Source organism: Meleagris gallopavo, chromosome 12 (genome assembly GCF_905368555.1).
Source record: "Meleagris gallopavo chromosome 12, MGAL_WU_HG_1.1, whole genome shotgun sequence".
NCBI classification, from domain to species: domain Eukaryota; kingdom Metazoa; phylum Chordata; class Aves; order Galliformes; family Phasianidae; genus Meleagris; species Meleagris gallopavo.
Genome location: NC_139415.1, coordinates 14958508 through 14976356, shown reverse-complemented (window position 1 = coordinate 14976356; position 17849 = coordinate 14958508). Strand labels below are relative to the sequence as shown.

The 17849-nt window shown below is 39.6% G+C and overlaps 1 long non-coding RNA gene across 4 annotated transcripts in view; it reads left to right on the top strand.

The window, feature by feature from the left end:
- LOC104912865 (uncharacterized) overlaps positions 1-17849 on the top strand; it is a 595545-nt gene that overhangs the window by 235151 nt on the left and 342545 nt on the right. For all 4 annotated transcript variants that reach the window (XR_014885757.1, XR_014885754.1, XR_014885755.1 and 1 more), the window contains exons 4-5: positions 3890-4017; positions 5069-5146. This is a non-coding gene — a long non-coding RNA (uncharacterized LOC104912865). The remainder of the gene's footprint in view (positions 1-3889; positions 4018-5068; positions 5147-17849) is intronic.

Below are 17849 nucleotides of genomic sequence, written 5' to 3'. Positions count from 1 at the left end.
AAAGCAATGGCCCAGCAGGGAGTGGAAAATGTAATAACGACAACTTTTATGCCTAAAGGGAAGGCAGGAATGAAATCAGTAAGATCCAGTGGGGCCAGGTGAGTAAAGAGTCAGCCAAGCAAGGAGTGTGAGATGCCCAGAGGCAGTGCAATGTGCTGGCAAGGAGCCATGCTGCCAGGAGAGAGCTGAGGAGTGTGAGATGGAGGGAAGGGAAAGGAAGGGAGACAGCACAGCTTTGTGGGCAACAGAGAGGTTCTCTGGTAGCCCCTTGGTGCTGTATGCAGGAGGCACATGAAGGCAGGAGCCCACGGGAGCCTGCTGCAAGGCTGCAAATATCACAAGCTTACAACAGGAGAAAGGCAGGGTGAGCTTGGTTGGGACAGCCAGCGCTGAAACTGACTGTGGCCATCTCATTTCCATCAGCCCGTGAAAGGCAACTTGAGAAGCAAGGTTTTTGTTTGCCCTTGGCTGTTTCATAGGGGATTCGTTAAAGGGAATAAACTGGCAGTAGGTTCAGATGGATGTGGCTACAGGGACAAAGCTGAATATGATGTGCTTGAAAATGACATTTGCCTGTTGCCAAGCAGATGTGGTCTGCTCGGACCTGTTGCTTTGGCAGAAGGGTGATGGGCACTGCAGGGAGAGTGAATGGAGAAGTACATGGTCAAACCTCCACCAACGCCACCAAGCTGCAAACCAGGCCCAAGCAATCCTTTACTCAGGGAGATAAAATGTTTTAAGGAATGTTATCAGAAGACAGCTGAGCATTTCTGGGTTCCTGGGGTGAATTCGCAGCTCTGCAGAGTCTCCAAGCTGTTCTTGGCAGTCTAGCCCATGTAGATCCACAGATACTCAGGCCATAAAAACTTGACGCTTCCATTCCAACACCACCAGGTTATTCTCTGCTGACTTTTTTCTCACTCCTTCTGCATCAGCTTTTAAAAACCCCACCAGTTACAAGGTGTTGCTGTGGCTGTCTGTTCACAGTGAGCTAGGAGATGCACAAAGGCAATGAGAACGATCTTTATCCCCTTTCCAAAGCCCTGGCTGGTCCTCACTTATGGCCAAGTGATTTTTCTTCCCATTCTTTCCAGATGGAGCACACGATCTTCTGGAGGCAGCTCAGAACTATCAGCTGGCCTAGATTTGCTTGGAAAGAGGGCAGCAGAACAGGGCTGAGGAGAATTAACAGGTTTTAGGGGTTGGTGTGGCTGCTTAGGATGCCATTGTAGGCATAGCCAGAGCCGCTTCTTGGACTTTATGGCATTTTGTTCTCTGATCACAGATAGCCCAGAGATCTGCAGAGCAGGTTGATTGAAGGCCTTAGGACATGTCAAGGGGAACAAGAACAGGACAGAGTGCCAGCATGCTGGGCAAATGGCAGGAAGCCTGGCTTTATCAGGATGCTGCAGGCAGGAAATGATTTGAAGTACACAGCCTTTTCTTGTAGTGTGATTGAGGGAAGGGAGGAGAGCAAAAGCAGGAACAGCTGTGGCTGTATTTCAAAGTTGGTTTCCATCTTCTCTCTAGTGTTACTGCTTTTTCTTTCCCTTTCAAGAAAACAAACAAACACAAAACCAACAGAAACTGCTAGACATTTATAGTTGCAATGGTTCTCTTTCTTCCTCCTTTTCTGCTACTGTTAAGGCTATTACCCAATATCAGAAATATCCAGAGAGGGTTGTTTGGAAGCTGAGATCACCTCTATCTCTGGTTCTTATGAACAGCCAGGTTGTCGTCCCTCCACGTTGCTACCCAGGAAGGCCAGCTGAAAAGTTGGCTTGGGTGGTTAAAATGCAGACACATGCGCTGCACCAGAGATGACAAACCCTTGGCTTTCTTCACTTTCCTTTTCCAGCCTCTCCCCTGCCTGCCTTCCTTCTGCAGTAATGTGGGAACTTTTTCTTGGCTGTCCTCTTCCCCTTGGAGATCAAACACCAGGCTCCACTGCTGAGCTCCTGAATTTATGACAAGTACCAGCTTCTTCCAGCCTCAGTTTCCATTAAATGTGTACTCACAGGAGCTGTATTAGGACCATTTGTTTTGTCTTTTGGCACTGGCTCTTTTACAAATGAGAACCATAGCAAAGGGCAAACATGAGAAAACTGGTGAGGCAAAAGTACAAGTGTTTCACTGCTCTGTTTCTGATGGGAAAGTCTTTGCAGCCCTTAGGCCTGACATTAAAACTTACAAACTCCTACACTTGTAGCTGTTGTGTAAAAAGCTGTTATTGCCCTTAAAACTAGTCATTGGAGTTGAAAGATAAATATTATTCTATATCTTATTGAATAAAATATATTATATCACAGGTGATGGAGACAGATTGTCTCAATAAATTCTGATACTGTATTCGGAGGAAAAGTGGCAATAAAAATGCTGATGACTTGACACAGGGAGAATATTGAATGTCATTAACATGTTATTTCCTCTCTTCTGATATCACTGTCATGTTCTTCCCACTGTTATAATCTCTATCAGTTGTGGAGTTTTTTTTTATTTTTTTCATTTCGCTTGTTTGAATGAGAAAAATGACATTTTTTTCAGTCTTTTATATTACTCACTACTTGAGAAATGATTACAGATATGAGGTCACATCCTCAAATATAGAAATTAAAACGAGGTTTGATATTTAACAGTACTCTATGCATGGGCTCAAGAGAAACCCTTAAGACTGTCACTATCATCTGATAGGTGATTACGACAAAGTCACAGCCATCTGCATGGTAATAACAGCAATATCTTGCTGTTATAAAATGCTCTGAAAGCACTTAATGAAGGTAGTTGACACTGTTCATTTAGTGATGGGGGAAGTGGAGAGCTGGGAGGCAAAGCGAGCCACCCAAGGTCATTTGGTGGTCCTGTGGCACAGCCAGATTCCTGCAGCGTGCTCTGCCTCTACCAAGTGAAGATGTATTGCCCTACAACTGCGGTGGAACTTGATTTATTGCACACTGCAACCACTTTTCCCAGCTCGTGTCGAACTACACCTGTTAGAGCCACAGCCCAGCAAATTTTCAGTCATTCTTTCTAAAGATATTTGTGGTTTTATCTCCTGCTCCTGTCTAGATATGGGCTCTCTCTGTAAATACGTATGTTTCACAGTGAGGTTTGCATAGCTGGGAACGTATCTGTGTATAGTTATGGAATGAGCTTCTAGGAAGAACAGCAGTAAACCTGTCTTCATCCCTTTTACCCATAGCAGAATAAACCCACCATTTTTCAGAAAGCCTGAATCTGCCCAGATATTCCCATTCTGTCGCTCTGTGCCAGGAAGCCTGTTGTGATAGCCCTACGGGTAACTCAGATCAGCTTGTACCAAAGAGCGTTTGGATCACGTGGGCTGTTTGGCATCCTCATGAGAGAATATACTGCTGGCTTTGAATGATAGCAATTAAAGGTGCAAAGAAGTCGTCTGCCTATTTGCTAGAGCCAATATCCAGGCTGGTTTCCTACTATAATCTTGTATTTTATCCACAGCTAATTACAATTACTTACAACGACTCCAGGAATAGCCACCGCTTCCATTACAGGACCATTTCGTGCACTGTTATAGTTTGTTGTCAGATAGTTTTCAGCAATTAAATTCCAAATTGATTTCACAGTTGCAGATGCTGCTTTTGTTATTTATTTTGGTCCTCACCTGTCCAAAGGAATGGCGTGCCTCGGTCTCTTCACAAATAGACACTGCTGCTTGGCTGAACGGATTATTTTAAGAGCCTGAAAAACAGATTTTTACCTAGAAATAGTGTGTCAGACAGCTATAACAGAGTTTAATTCTCACAAAGCCTCAGAAATAATACTGATGGATTTTGAATAGGGAAGAAAACCATAGATCTTTTGCTAAGTGCCACGGTGTCTACATTTTTCTATTTGTTCTGGTGTCTTGCAGGAAGGAACGTTATTTCTCAACATAGAACAAACAGAAGACAGAATTAACTCCATCTTACAGCTGCATTACCACCCTGCTATTCACTTCCTAACTTCAGCTCAAGTGCCTACAGGCCCTGTCCTGCTAAGGTAATGGGAACCTTTCTGATAAGGTAGATATGGGGCCAATAAACCATAAAAGCTTTATGCCTCAATTTACCCATGTGTAAAATGGGAATAAAATTCCCCATGTTTTGGAAAGCACTATTGTAAAGGTAAGAGGAGCTAGCTGCTCTGTAAAGCTACAGACTAAAATACTATACAGGTGCTGAGCACAAAGCAGACCTCTAATAAAGTTCTCCTTTGCTCAGTTTCTCACCATTTTTCTACCATGCATTCTGGCAATGTATAGCTTCCTTTTTTTTCCCTCTCTTCTTTTTAACCTACGCTGGGACTTTTGGAAATAATTCAGTTTTGAGGTGATGGTGTACGTCCTTCTTGCATAAGGATTGGCTTTGGGACAGTTAATTCAGCGACAGGGAAAAAGAGATATTTGCACCATCTTGGCACCACATCATTATTAACATGCAAGCAATTCCCCCTTTTTTCTTAACATATAAAGAGAACAATTGAATTTTATGAGACAGGGCTCTTAATCTCCACGATCAGATTCTTCACGGCAAGGAGGGGGTGTAAAAGTTTCTCTCTTGCTCTGTCTCTTCATGGCACATGGTCCCAGCTGTATGACTCCGTTCATGAATATGCATGAAATCAGATATGACATTGCCCTGCTCCCATTAATAATCTTGTCATCTGACTTGTGCAGCATTAAGCTTCAGCCCGTGGCTCCTCATAGCGAATGCAGCCTGGAGGAGAGAGAGGGAGGGGAGGGGAAAAAAGGCCATGCCTTTTTTTATTGGGATTAAGTGCTTGAAAATTTTGGCAGAGGGTTGCCAGGAGAGTGAGGGGAGGGAGAGAAAGAGTGAGAGAAACACACAGGGACAGAGAGACGAGAAATCCTCGATGAATGCGTTGGCTTGTTAGGAGCCCAAAGCGGTGGGTGTAATGGTATGCGAGCTGACCTTGAATATAGCCACTGTGGGTTGCCCCAGCTTTTTTGTAAAAGAAGCATTTGCAGCAGAGGTTTGGATTTCAGGCTTTGCAGTCATCAATCATCTCAGCCTATTCTCCTCTTTGACAGCTCTGTACAAGGCCTGACATTTGACACCCAAGACCCCAGGACTTACACAGAGGCACAAGCGGAGGCCCTGGGGAAGAGGTAGGGAACGGGAGGAAAAAAAAACAACAAATCAGGAGAGACATTTGCCTTTTTTCTTTTTTTTTTTCCTTTTTTTGACTTTTTTTTTTTTTTTTTTTTTAAAGAAGCTACAAAACAAATTGTAACTGTAATAGGAATTGATTTAACAGAAGAAGATCGCATTGAGTTCTGTTCCCTGCTTTGCACGGGTTGTGCTGATAAGGTTGATCTGAGGAGGTGGGAGAAGAAAGGAAGATGTTTGGGGGAGCAAGATGGGGCTCATACTCTCAGTTCTGGGATTACCTACCTATCCAAGATATATGCAATTTTAATGCAGTTAACTTGCACTTGAGAACTTTTAGGCTGAGTGAGTGGACCAGCCATCTCCATGAGGATCACAGAGCTGCTGGGGCACACAGGGAGAGCCAGGCTGTGCCGAGGCCTGGTTGCCCAGACCAAATTTCAGCAAACCTAGTTATGAAATCAAGTGAATGAGATGCATTTCTGGGGCACTGGGACTCCAAAGGGCACCAACCAAAACCAAATATGATTTCTTAAAGCAGAGAATTGTTTTGGGGTAAGCCTCTTTGTGCAAGTAAGTGTTTTCTTGGGCTGGTGGTTACAATGTTTCTAACACAGATTTTTTCTTTTTTATCATACAAATGTAACAGCGTCATTCTGACCCAAGAGGCTTATTTCTTTTATGAGTTCAACCTTCATTTTTATATTAGGAAATGAGGATGCCCAGCCCTGATTAAACCTCCTCTATCTACACGTTCTCCTATCTCTCAGACTCACTTGTAATTAATAACAAGAAAGTCGAGTCCTGTTGCAACTCTGTGTGCTGTTAAACACACTGTTTGGTGATGCATTGGAACAGGCTGCCAGGGAGGTGGTAGAGTCGCCTTTCCTGGAGGTGTTCAAGAAGAAGTGGCACTGAGTGACGTGGTTCAGTGGGAATGGATGTGATGGGTTAATGGTTGGACTAGATGATCTCAATGGTCTTTCCAACCCTATTGATTCTATGATTTTAAACTACATAGTCCACTGATTTCTTGTGAAAGCCATCCATGGCTTGCTGCTCCTCCCATTGTAAAAAGGGAGCGATTTCAGGATTTACAGGGTGCTTCTTTTGCAGATGAGTTCAGATACAAGGGAATTCCTTGTGAGCAGGTGGAACCAAGGATATGAGTGCAAACAGGCAGGAAAGGACACAGCAGAACATTTTTCCTTGAGATTGAGCTCTGCAGTGGCACATAGCATATTTCAATGGGACTGGAGGCAGGTGACTAAAACTCTGCCCTTTCTGCTAACCGTTGATTCAGCCCAGAAATCTGCATCCAGGCGGTGAATTTTGCTGACACAGGAGGTCAAGTTAAATAGTCTGGATGATTTTCCAGGAATGTCAGACCGTTCCATTAGAAGAGCTTGGGTAACAGAATGGTTTATTTGAAAAAAAAAGTCACACTTCCCTTCAGGAATTCCCCATACATTGCTTTTGATCTACGGTGCATTTCTTTTGTCTTTCACTTTGTGCATTTGCTGTTCGCAAGCCATGATTTCACTGCCTGAGTCAACATGTGTATCAGGCAACACTGTTTCTCTTTCCTGTGTGGATGACTGAGAGGTGTAGAGATAAATGAAAAGTTTGTGTACGTCAAATGTTTGGGGAAGTGCTTCCAGAGCATTTAACAAACTTTTGCTTTCCATAAACAAAACTGCTTGCTCAAATGAACCTTCCTGGAAAAGGGTCACACATGATGTCAAAGTGAATTAGCAGCTTTTTATGTGAATGAATGTTTGCAAACATTGTTCTGCGGTCCTGCTTCAAACTAGTAATCATAGTTGCAGCTCCACATTAGGAAAATCCTAGCTCACTCTATAGGACACACATTTACTGCCTGCAGGGGTTAGGATGAATATTTTTCCCTCCCCCACCTACAGACTGAGCTAAACACTCTGCGGACTTTGAGGGTTGCCTTCCTCTAAAGTATCAGGGTTTAGCCTCTGCTGGAGGCGTGATACCAAACTTGATGGACCAATAGTCTGATTCAATATGGCAATTCCTCTGCTCCTTGTATTTTTCAAACTGGCTTCTGTGTGCACATGCCCAAGCGGATGATTTATCGCCTACTCTGAGATACGCTCTTGCATAGAAAAGGGCAGGATCAAACACATTTTCTGTGTTTGTGTGTGTATGTGCATATGTGTCTAGAGAGAGACAGATATGAAGCAGCCCATCAGGGCTGTTTTCTTTCTCCACTCTGAATTTAACCCAGCGTGTAGCTCTGTACCTGTACCACACTGCTCTGTACCTGTACCATACCGCTTTTGCACTTCCAACTTTTCATTTAATGATACATACATTTGTAGGCTTTCTACAGTTCCAGTTCGTGTTTGGGATAGAGGAAAGTATTAGAGGATATGTATCCATGCTTTGGATGTTTATTTCATTCACTGCTTTACAGGCCCAAAGAAAATCCCACCAACACCTTTTCACAGCTGCACACCTGACACTTGAGTCTCTTTTCCCACCCTAGTTCTGCACTCAAAATGAGGAATTTGCAACATTAAAAATGAAAAGTCTTAATCTATTGGGAAATCCTTTGATCCATAAAATAAAAAAGGGTTTTTTTTTTGCTCATCTGTGAGCTTTTGAAAAAGATTTAGTTCAGGTTAGCTGAAAAGACCAGAAGACAGGAGTTTGAAAATGTCACCCTAGGTGGAATTAATTACTTTTTAAGAAATGAGGGAAGTGTCATTATAACACATCAATTTGTTTATATGGCAAAACTTCAGGATTCTTTCCTCTACAGGGGGATAAAGGCAAAAGCATGTGCTGCTGGTGGTAGCACACCCATTGGCAACATTAGGATTGCTCCCCAGGCTTCCATCCCAGCTTCAGTTTCAAAAAGACAATTGATTATTCTTCCATATCTGTCTATACACTCCTATATTTGTTTATGTAGCCCTTAGCTGCATACTTTTCAAAATTTGGAGTTCTGTAAGTGTAGATCCCTATTTAATCCCTAACTATCCATTGGAAGGTCAGAAGGAGGGATAGACTGCCATTGTCCATAAAGCTGGAACAACTTACTTTGCATATTTACATTCATTTTTAAATAAAAACTCCAGTTATAGATTTGCAGGCATGAAAAGGAATGAATGGCAAACAGTCCAGATGCTTCCAGCATCACAGGTACTGCGTACAAAGAAAAGTTGGAAATAATAAATAGAGTGCCAAAAAAAAGGATAGGGGGAGGGAGGGATGGTGGAGGAAGTGATGAAGAGCATTAAGGTCTGGAGTGATATGACATAAAGATGTAACAACAACTTTGTGTGCCTGGCCCCTAAGAGAGTACTTAAAAATATTAATAAAAAATAGGGTAGGAATTGTCTAGCATTTAAATTCTTTAACTGAGACACAAAAGCACGGGCAAAACACAAATCAAAGTGTAACTTCTTGCCTTCGACGCAATACAATAAGAACCAGTATGTTGTTATGTAGTACATCATAAATGTCTAGGGATAAACACAGGAGACCAAAAGAAGAAAGGATGGATCATTTTTATTTTACTTCTTTTTTGTTGTCTTTTTTACTATTTCGGTTATGTTTTTCTCTATAAAAATGATTATTATTCTCCCTGAACCATCACTATTGATGTGAAATTATTGCATAAGTGAAGACTAAGGGATTCATTTCAGCAGCAGCAGCCTTGTTCTAGGTGCTATCAAGACTGGTGAGTGAGGAGTCTTCACACTGGTGCCGAGTGTGACAACAAATATATGTGAAATATTGCAGATAATTTATCTGCAAACAGACCAATGTGACTTTCCCTCTCAGGCTCCCAAAATGTAATAACCAACTGTGTTTGGCTTCATTCAAAATATTGCATCTTTTTCCCTCACGCATGGGTGGGCACTTCATGATGCTAAATAGGACATTTTGACTGCTCATATCTGTACCTTGGGGCCTACCAGATCTGAGGGCAAAGTAGTGCCTGCTCATTTGACTTGCACAGCTGCAAAGCTTCCAGCACAAATGCTGCTCGAGCGCTTCTGCACAGGGGTAGATGTGATGGCACATTGCTCAGCTGAAGAGGAAAAATAAAGAGACAATGAACTCCCGGGCTTTAGTAGAATGAGCCGCCCTCCCCAAGCCTGTGAGATTAAAGCAGTGGATTTTCAAGTAGTTCTTCAGAGTGACTAATTTATATGGATATCAAGGATTCAGTTGGAGAATTAAAAAAAAGTAGCTAGGGGAAAATATGATGCTCTCTAAGTCCCAGTGGTATGCCACATTCATTTTACTAGAGAGTTTATTCTTTAGTACTTTCATGGATTGACATGAGGGAGGAATTCGCATGTCAGGACAGATAAAATCTCCCTCCTGCCAAAGGAGTCTATTCAGACATGCATGTTAGTAGGTTGATAACTTATTCTGTATTGCAGAGGACTCAAAGATAGACATTTCTCCTTTTATCTCCATCTCTGCACTCCCTGCATACTAAAGATACGGAGAAACAGCAAGATACATCTTAACTAGCCCTCTCAGAGAGGAGAGACTTTCTCTAGTCCATGCCAAGAGATGCAAACTTAAAGAAATAAGGTGTCACACAGACTAATAGCAAATACATTAGCAATGTTTATGCGCATAATTTGAGCCCAGTGTGAATACTGTTTAAAAGATACAAACCTGGACTTAGTGGTTGTTTGTGGTTGTTTCTTTTCTTTTGTTTTTTTTTGGCCAAGAAAAAGCACAATATTTCAACTTTCTTGTTTCATGTTACTCTGCGTAAAGCGTGCGGAATAGGTTGAGAAAGTGGGGAATCAGAACAAGTGAAACACGTTGACGAATCCGTGTTTGGTATATTTTCCAACTTCTAATGAACCTTTAGTGTTTGACTGGAAGATAGTCCCATTCTCCTAAAGACTGAGGAGTTGAGGCAAACTTATTCCTTGACCAGAACCATAGAAGTATATTTCTTCTTCAAAACGGATTTAAAATTCAGGAATGTTTTCTCTTATGCTTAGTTAGATCATCATATTTTTGATATGCTGGAGGATAAGAATGGTGTGATTTTAGGGTAATTAATTTTTGAGTGCATTAAATTACGTGATCATCATTTCTAAGGTCCCCATTTAGAAAACCGAACATGGACATCCCCCAGATTATAGCTCAGATCACCCATGAATGGCCCCTTGGCAGGACCTTTGCCTCTGTCCTCCTTCCAGAGATGATGCTAGCTGAGGAGCCTCCTCTGCTGGGCACTGTGGTGTTTTATTTGTGGGTGTCAGACAAATCAGATGGACTCAGAGCCTCTCTGCGCTTTCTCACATCCTTGCCACTCTGTTCCCTGTAGCAGATTTCTCTTATTTTTAGACAGCTCATATTGAGATTAAAGTGGTTTAGAAAGCATTATATATAGATGTGTATACATACCTCAAATATTTGCCTAGATGTATCTTATCTAAACTTCTACATGCATCTGAATTTCCCAGGCTTGAACTATGTTTTGTGTAAATTGGTGTTGTCTCACTGTCTTTGAGTAAAGCTTATTTACGTCAGCTCTGGAATTAGGCCCCAGTATTCCAGCCAGCACTTAGCTGCAAGAGTCAAAATAACATGGAGACATACTGTTTTCCTGTTATCTCTAACATCACTAAAAACAGAAGCTAATAGAAATATTGTGAGAAAACTATATTCTTGCAAGATGTGCTGCCTGCTTAGGAATTTTAGATCTGTGTCTGTAAGAATGTGCAGCCATACCAATCCCCAAACTTCAGCGTAGTTTTCCCTGACGTAGTAGCAACTCATTTTGATTTGCCTATCCTAGCATTGAGGCTTTGTATCTTGTTGTTTCAGAGATCTTCAGAGAATTTTTTTTCTTGCGCCGCATCATTTGCATGTATTTCAAAGATGCCTGAATGGAGAAGTGTAAAGCCTTCTTTTTTTTGCCCCCTTGGGAAATGCAGTCTGTACTGTGGTCCCTTCTAGGCAATACTTTACTTCCAATCTAACATGATTCCATTTGGAAGTAATAAGACTTTCCCAGACAAGACTTAGTGAGGAAATGATTCACAGACGTAGACAGACAGTTTCAACATCATGATTATTTTATTGTTATCATCAATGATGTTAATCTGATCACATACCTTCCAATGATTTCTCCTTTGTTTATGTATAACTTCATATGAGAGTGATTGTAAGCCATAGATGATGATGTCTCAGTATGGATAATTGCACGTAAAGGGTAAGGAAAAGGGATGCAAAAGAAGGTAGCACAAATGATTAATATAAATTCGGCCATACATCATAAAAATTCCATAGTTGCTTGTGTCATTCCTTATTGAATAATTTTTCCTGTTATTACTGACCAACTAATATATCCTTCTGTGTTTTAAGAATATTTTAGAAAGAGACATTTCATCAAGGTGAGTTCAAAACTGCGATTGCAGCTTTGAATTGTTCTTCTCTATTGATCTTCCTGTGATTTACAACCATTTCCCATCAGAAAGTTCTCTCCTGCTTTACATCAACCAAATTTGGGGCACAGTTTCATCCTGGCAGAGCACACCTGCTTTGTGTCCCTCATGAAGGGAGATTAGTCTCCAGCTATGTGAATTTGCTGCTTTTCACTGTAAAACCAACAAAAACATTCTGCGTGTTTTTAGGAGAAATTGCTCGGAGATTTGTAAAACGATTTTGATCTTGGATCTGAGCCTTCCATTAAAGTGCTTGACTTGCCTTGACCACTGTAATTTTAGACAGCTGACCCTTCTCCCTTGCAATTTACACAGTATTTTTAGCCTAATGCAGAATTTCCCTCTTCTGCAACTGGGAGGAGAATATCCATCATTTCCAGATGTGGACATACGATCCAGGTGCCAATTGAAGGTTTTTTGAGATCATATGGTTTGGCTTATGAATTTGGATTGGTCAAGAGAGATTTGCTTGAAATCCTTGAGAGAGTGTGGCACCTCGCTGACTTGAGAGGCATTTTAAAATAAAACCCGAAGCTAAATGCATTTTATAGGGAGGCTTAAAACTTCTAAAATATAAATCTAAAATATTTATATGTGAGCTACGATGGAACAGAAGTTACGACCTCATATGTGAATGTCTAGGATTTGTTTTTCCCTTCCACCAGCCCACCTGGAATGACTTTATCTTTCAGCTTTACCTCGGGCTGTACCCAGGTTAGCTTCTAGTGACTTATGGCTCCATCAATCTGCACAGATATGTGCTGTGCTCCTTCAAGGGAAGTAGTTCATCTTCTATATGACTGCATCTCCACCTCTTCCAAAGTTCAAAGAACCCAGGACAATTGCTTATTTGGATGGGCTTCCAGTAAGTATAGGAGATGTTCTCCCTGCCTTCCCCTGTGAATCAGGACTTTCTGTTGAACTTTGATACAGACAGAAACTTTCAGTCTTCCATCCCCTATTGAACTTGGAAGACATGTGGTGATGGTGATGAAATATCAGGTGAGATTGCTCAGTATGTTTTAAGGAGCTTTGAACTGGAAATGGATCAATTTAGAGTTCTTTTCTGAAGTCAAAGGAGCACATTTTTTACGATCCATTTCCCATGAACTAACAACTGTTCCCTATCTAGCAGACAGTTTACTTGTAGCTATTTTGACTTGCATTATTCCACTTAATGAAGATAAACATAAGTCAGACACAGGAAAGCCACAGAATGAGCATGAACGGGAAGTGTTCCAAGTATTCAGCATTTACTAGACAAAATTGGCCAGTAATTCTTCTTGCTTTTCACTGAGGATAAAAATCCCTGAAAGATAATAATCATCATTGTTTGAACTAATATAGCACTTTTATCCAGTGATCTGAGAACACTTCCCAAACATTAACTGCGCTGAGAACAGCCCTGTGATTAGATTCATATTATTTAAAATACCTGTTTTACAGACAGCCAAACTTGCAGGTCACTCGGAGGTACCATGTCTTCCCATGGGTCACAGAGTCAAAAGATTACAGAGGATTTCTGACTACTATTTCTATTATTTCTGTGACACTGCAAAGAATACCTAATACTGCTTACTTGAGTTCCTTAAATTATTCATATTAAAGAGACTTTTGGGATGAATATATTTTCTGCTTATGTCTACCTTTTTTAAAAATTGCTTCTTTTTTAGTGATTATTTGCATGGCTTACACTGGGACGTTTCATCATGTAAACTGTTCATCTTTGTAATGCTCGGGGTTTTTAATTATGAATGATTAGCAAACTTGATCAAATGTTATTCTTTAGTATTTTTGATTGGATTAGCATAGTATTTTTAAGCTAGTAAAGAAAGAACATCAAGTATTTAATTCACGCAAGACTACCTTTTTGAGAAAATCACCATTTTTCTGGCAGGAATATCTATCTGAACAAAACCTACTTGCCTGTGTGTTTATATAAAGCAAATAATAGAGTGGCTTGAGCATGGGTGAAAAAAATATTCTGGATTAACATGAGTGCTCACAAATGCTTTAATCCACCCAATTCCAATGACAATACAATTAATAACTGATTATGAACAGACTTGATGCAATAACTGCCACCAGAGACAAATTAGAACTCATCAGATGACTTCTTAAGGCAATTTAACAGCCTCATTTAAAGGCCCATGTTTTAAGAAGTTACTTAGCCTTCTTCTGCTGCTGCTGTACTACTCAGCAAGTGGACTATGATGGTAACATTGAAATCACTTGTACTGGCAACCTAAATGGATTGTGCCCTTCTTAAATCTGTATCCTACAAAAAGCACCGTATTATTAATTTTTTAACAAAATGATCAACTGTTTAATAAAGCAGAGGCTGGGAGGGTGAGGAGCTGTATACAAAAGTCATTATTCTGGTGGACTTCATCTCTTAGCCCTTAGCAGTATGGCAGGATCAAATCCTTGAAATTGAGCTCTGATTAATTAGACAAATTTTAAGCTGGAGAGATAAAAAGGATGGAGATACAAGCAGACATTGATTTGAGGGCCAAAGGCACAAAAAATGTGATTTAGAAGATGCACTGAGACAACTGTTGATTTACAGAAACAGTGGGTAGAGCACTGACCTAGAATTTAGGGTCTCTGGGTTTTATGCTTGATCCTGTAGTTTTTTGCAGTCTGACCTCTATAACACTTCACTTTCCCCTTTATCCTTAAATCTTTGGGCTAACTTGTCTGCTGAGAATGATCCTGGTCAGACCTCGTCCTTCCAAAAATGCTTTTGCAATGGCTACCTCCACATTTGTATGAGCCTTGACCTGAAATGGGACAGACAGGTTCTTTGAATTACAGCAGCATACAAGATGGCATGAAACTAGAGTCATTTAATGGGGTAGGTCTCAGTGTTTTAATTAGAAAGCTCAAAACTACCTCTTTATTCTTTCACATAAAGTTAGATTTGAAGCAGATGATCAACATGTATTTATGCGTGCATTCAAACAAGACAACATTCTAACTGAGAAAGCTTAAAGTTTTGTGTTTAAAAAAAAAAACAACAAAACAGCGACAAGGCTATTTGGGAAATGAAGTCATCTACAGAAAAAATACTGAGACAACAAAGCAGCCTTCCTGTGTTTTTGGATTACAGTGTGCCATCTTTAGCATTTATTTCCCTAAGAGCTTGCTTTTTTTTTTTTTTTTTTTTTTAATTTTATTAACAGATGTATACTCCTTTCATTGGTGGTTATTTAAACGCCTGCCAATATATCTGAAATCAGCACATTCTGAATGTTGATGCACCACCTTGCCTAATTGACTTAGCTGGAAAATAAACAGTGAAAGGCTATTTTAGCAGCAAACTGGTTGATACAGCTACTCGTTCCCTACCTTTATCTAAGTACCACACAAGCAGAGGAGTAGTGGTGCCCATAGCATGGACACAAGGTTGCTACATACATTTTGTGCAATCTTTGGCATTTTAGGGACTAACTTGGTATTGCTGTTGAATCAGAAGAATAACATTTTATCTCCGCCGCTCTAAAACCTTGATAGCATCAATAAAATGTAATCAGAACCATCAAGGCTTATTAAAAGCTGTTATTTTAAAAACAATAGGTTCCTGCATTTCACAGTAAATAAGGATTATAAGGCTATTCACGCAACGTGAATAATTTGCTGCTAATAATATTGACACTCAATCTGTCTGCAAAATGTCTCTGTTAGCAGGAAACAATCACACTGGGAGGTGTTAGGGAGACTTTGCAGTTGAGTGGCAGAATGAAGCAATTAAAAAATGGTTGGGAAATGTATTTGAAGTTTGAAAAATTGTTTTTCTGCCTTTTAAATGTGGGATGTTAGAAACTCAGGACTAATGCATTGTTACAAGGGGAAAAAATGTTTTCTGCTAGTTTGGCTATTTAAAAAAGAAAATAAAATGTGGGTTTATTTACTGAAAGGGAACCAACTTGGAGCATACTGGCGCAAAAAGGCAGAAAATAAAGGTCTTCATCCAAAAAATTGTAAACCTTTGACCATACGATTGGTACCAACCACTGATCTACGGCATGGGGAAGCTGCTGCGGTCTGTTAGATAGAAAAATAGGGGAAGGTCTAGCAAAAAGACATGCAGAGGACATACTGAAATTGATATTTCAGTTTCAGGTAGGATATGCTCTTTCCAGACAAATCTTAGTTCTGACATGATCTTTTGTTCAACTGTTCACCAAATGCAATGATTTCTCATGGGAAAATATTTAGCTGATGAAAACAGTCATTTTTACTTGAATTGGGTTACAATCTGATACATCTTTTTGAATGAATACTTTGGGGGTTTTGCATTAAAGATTTTCTATCACATATTTCAGAAGTTAATATTAATTTTTGTTAACTTAGAACAAGAGTTACTCCAGTGAAGCTATTTTTTGAGCTTTTATCCATCATATGAGGGTATTATATGACTACAGATTTTTGCCATTGATATAAAAGTGTCCTAATATATTTATGCTACAGGTGTCCTCTATTAGAATATGATTTTTATACTATATCATTAAAAAGAATATGGGAATAATACAATGACAAAATATGGATTTTTTCATGTCTTTGGTCAGGAGGAATTTTTAAGATAAAAAAATAGTAAATCAAAAAATTTAAAGCAGTAAAGAAGAGCCATTGGATTAGACTTAATGTAAAAGAGTTTGATTATAATAGAACATTTAGTGAATTTAAACAATAGCAAAAACGTTTCTACGTGTTATTGATTATGGTTCAGAAGGTTATTGCAAGAATTTTCTTTTACTACCTTCTCTTTTTTATTATTTTCTCCTCATAAAACTTCTCATTTTAAAATTTGCAGGCAATGTAGTTTTCTTTTTCCTTTCTTTTTTTTTTCTTTTTCTTTTTTCTTTTTCTTTTTCTTTTTTCCTATTCTCCAGCTTGGCATGTTCTGTATTCTTTTACTATTCACTTGCTCACAAATACTATTCCTGTCAAACTCTTACTAAGGTGAATTAGTAGGATTTATAATGTTAGGCTCTGAAAGAACATGGATTATCAGACATAAAAAAGCCCATGTCCAATAAGGTTATTTCTAAGTCATACTGATATCAGTTGCCCAAACAGTTGAACTTTTGTGTGCATTATGTACATGGTACATATGAAGGGAAGGAGCACAGGAAAAGGAAGAATTTTGTGCTCCTAATATTGGTTTTCTAGAGAACTGTGATGAAGCAATCAAGGCTCAAAATTTTCCCTATTCAGAAGCTAAAGGCAGGAAACTCTTGGTTTGAGTTAATAAGAGGAACCGAAATCTTTGCTGAGCAGAATGACACCCCCAAATAACTCAGATTTACAATTCTTATGCAAGTAAATCCCCCATGGATTTCCATGTGAATTTTGCCTCCTCAGAGCTGAATGGTGGCTCTGAAGATATACCTATGTTCAAGACTTGCTTTGAACACATAGGCATGTTGCAGGCAGATAGGAGAAAATTGGATTTCATCAGGAAATGACCAGTACAAGAAGAGGTTACAAGTTTATTAACCTGATGAATAAAAAAAGTAAATATTTGGTGTAAAATCATCAGAGATTACACTTGTAAAACTTCTAATTCAGCTATTTCTCCTTATAGCTGTCAAAATATGTCTGGGATAATCTAATACATTACACATTTCAGAAGCTTTAACTTGAAGTCCAATTTTTGTTTTTTCCTAGCAAGATTTTTCCTTTCTCATCAACCTGTCTTATCAACAGCCTACATTTTTGTCTGTATGAGCTGCCTTCTCAGCTGTTTATTTCCATAGCTATCATTGCTTCGTGTTTTCAAAAAGCTTTCAAGGTACCTCAAACCAATTTTTAAAACACTGGCAACCTGATGGGCTGAATGCCACATGGGTAATTACTGATGGACTTAAGGAATGAATTCTGCTTGGGTAACAGAGTCTCACATGTGACTGCAGCCTGTCTCTGCCCTTAATAGCATTTCTGGAGAACGGCAGGGAGGTGTTGTGTCCACGATACAAATTTCAACTGAAAGAGGTGGTAGGTAGAAAAGGAGAGCAAAGTAACATCAGATAGCAGCAGCTCCCCAACTTTGCTACCTTCACATGAGTCAAATGACAACATTTTTTCTAACAAAATTGAAACTACTAGACAGGTTTTGTCTGCAAAATTTCAATACTGAGAAAAACATATATATATCTATTAAAAAACATGTGTGTATATATATATATACACACACATGAAGATTTTGTTAATCTAAAACTAAACAGATCATATT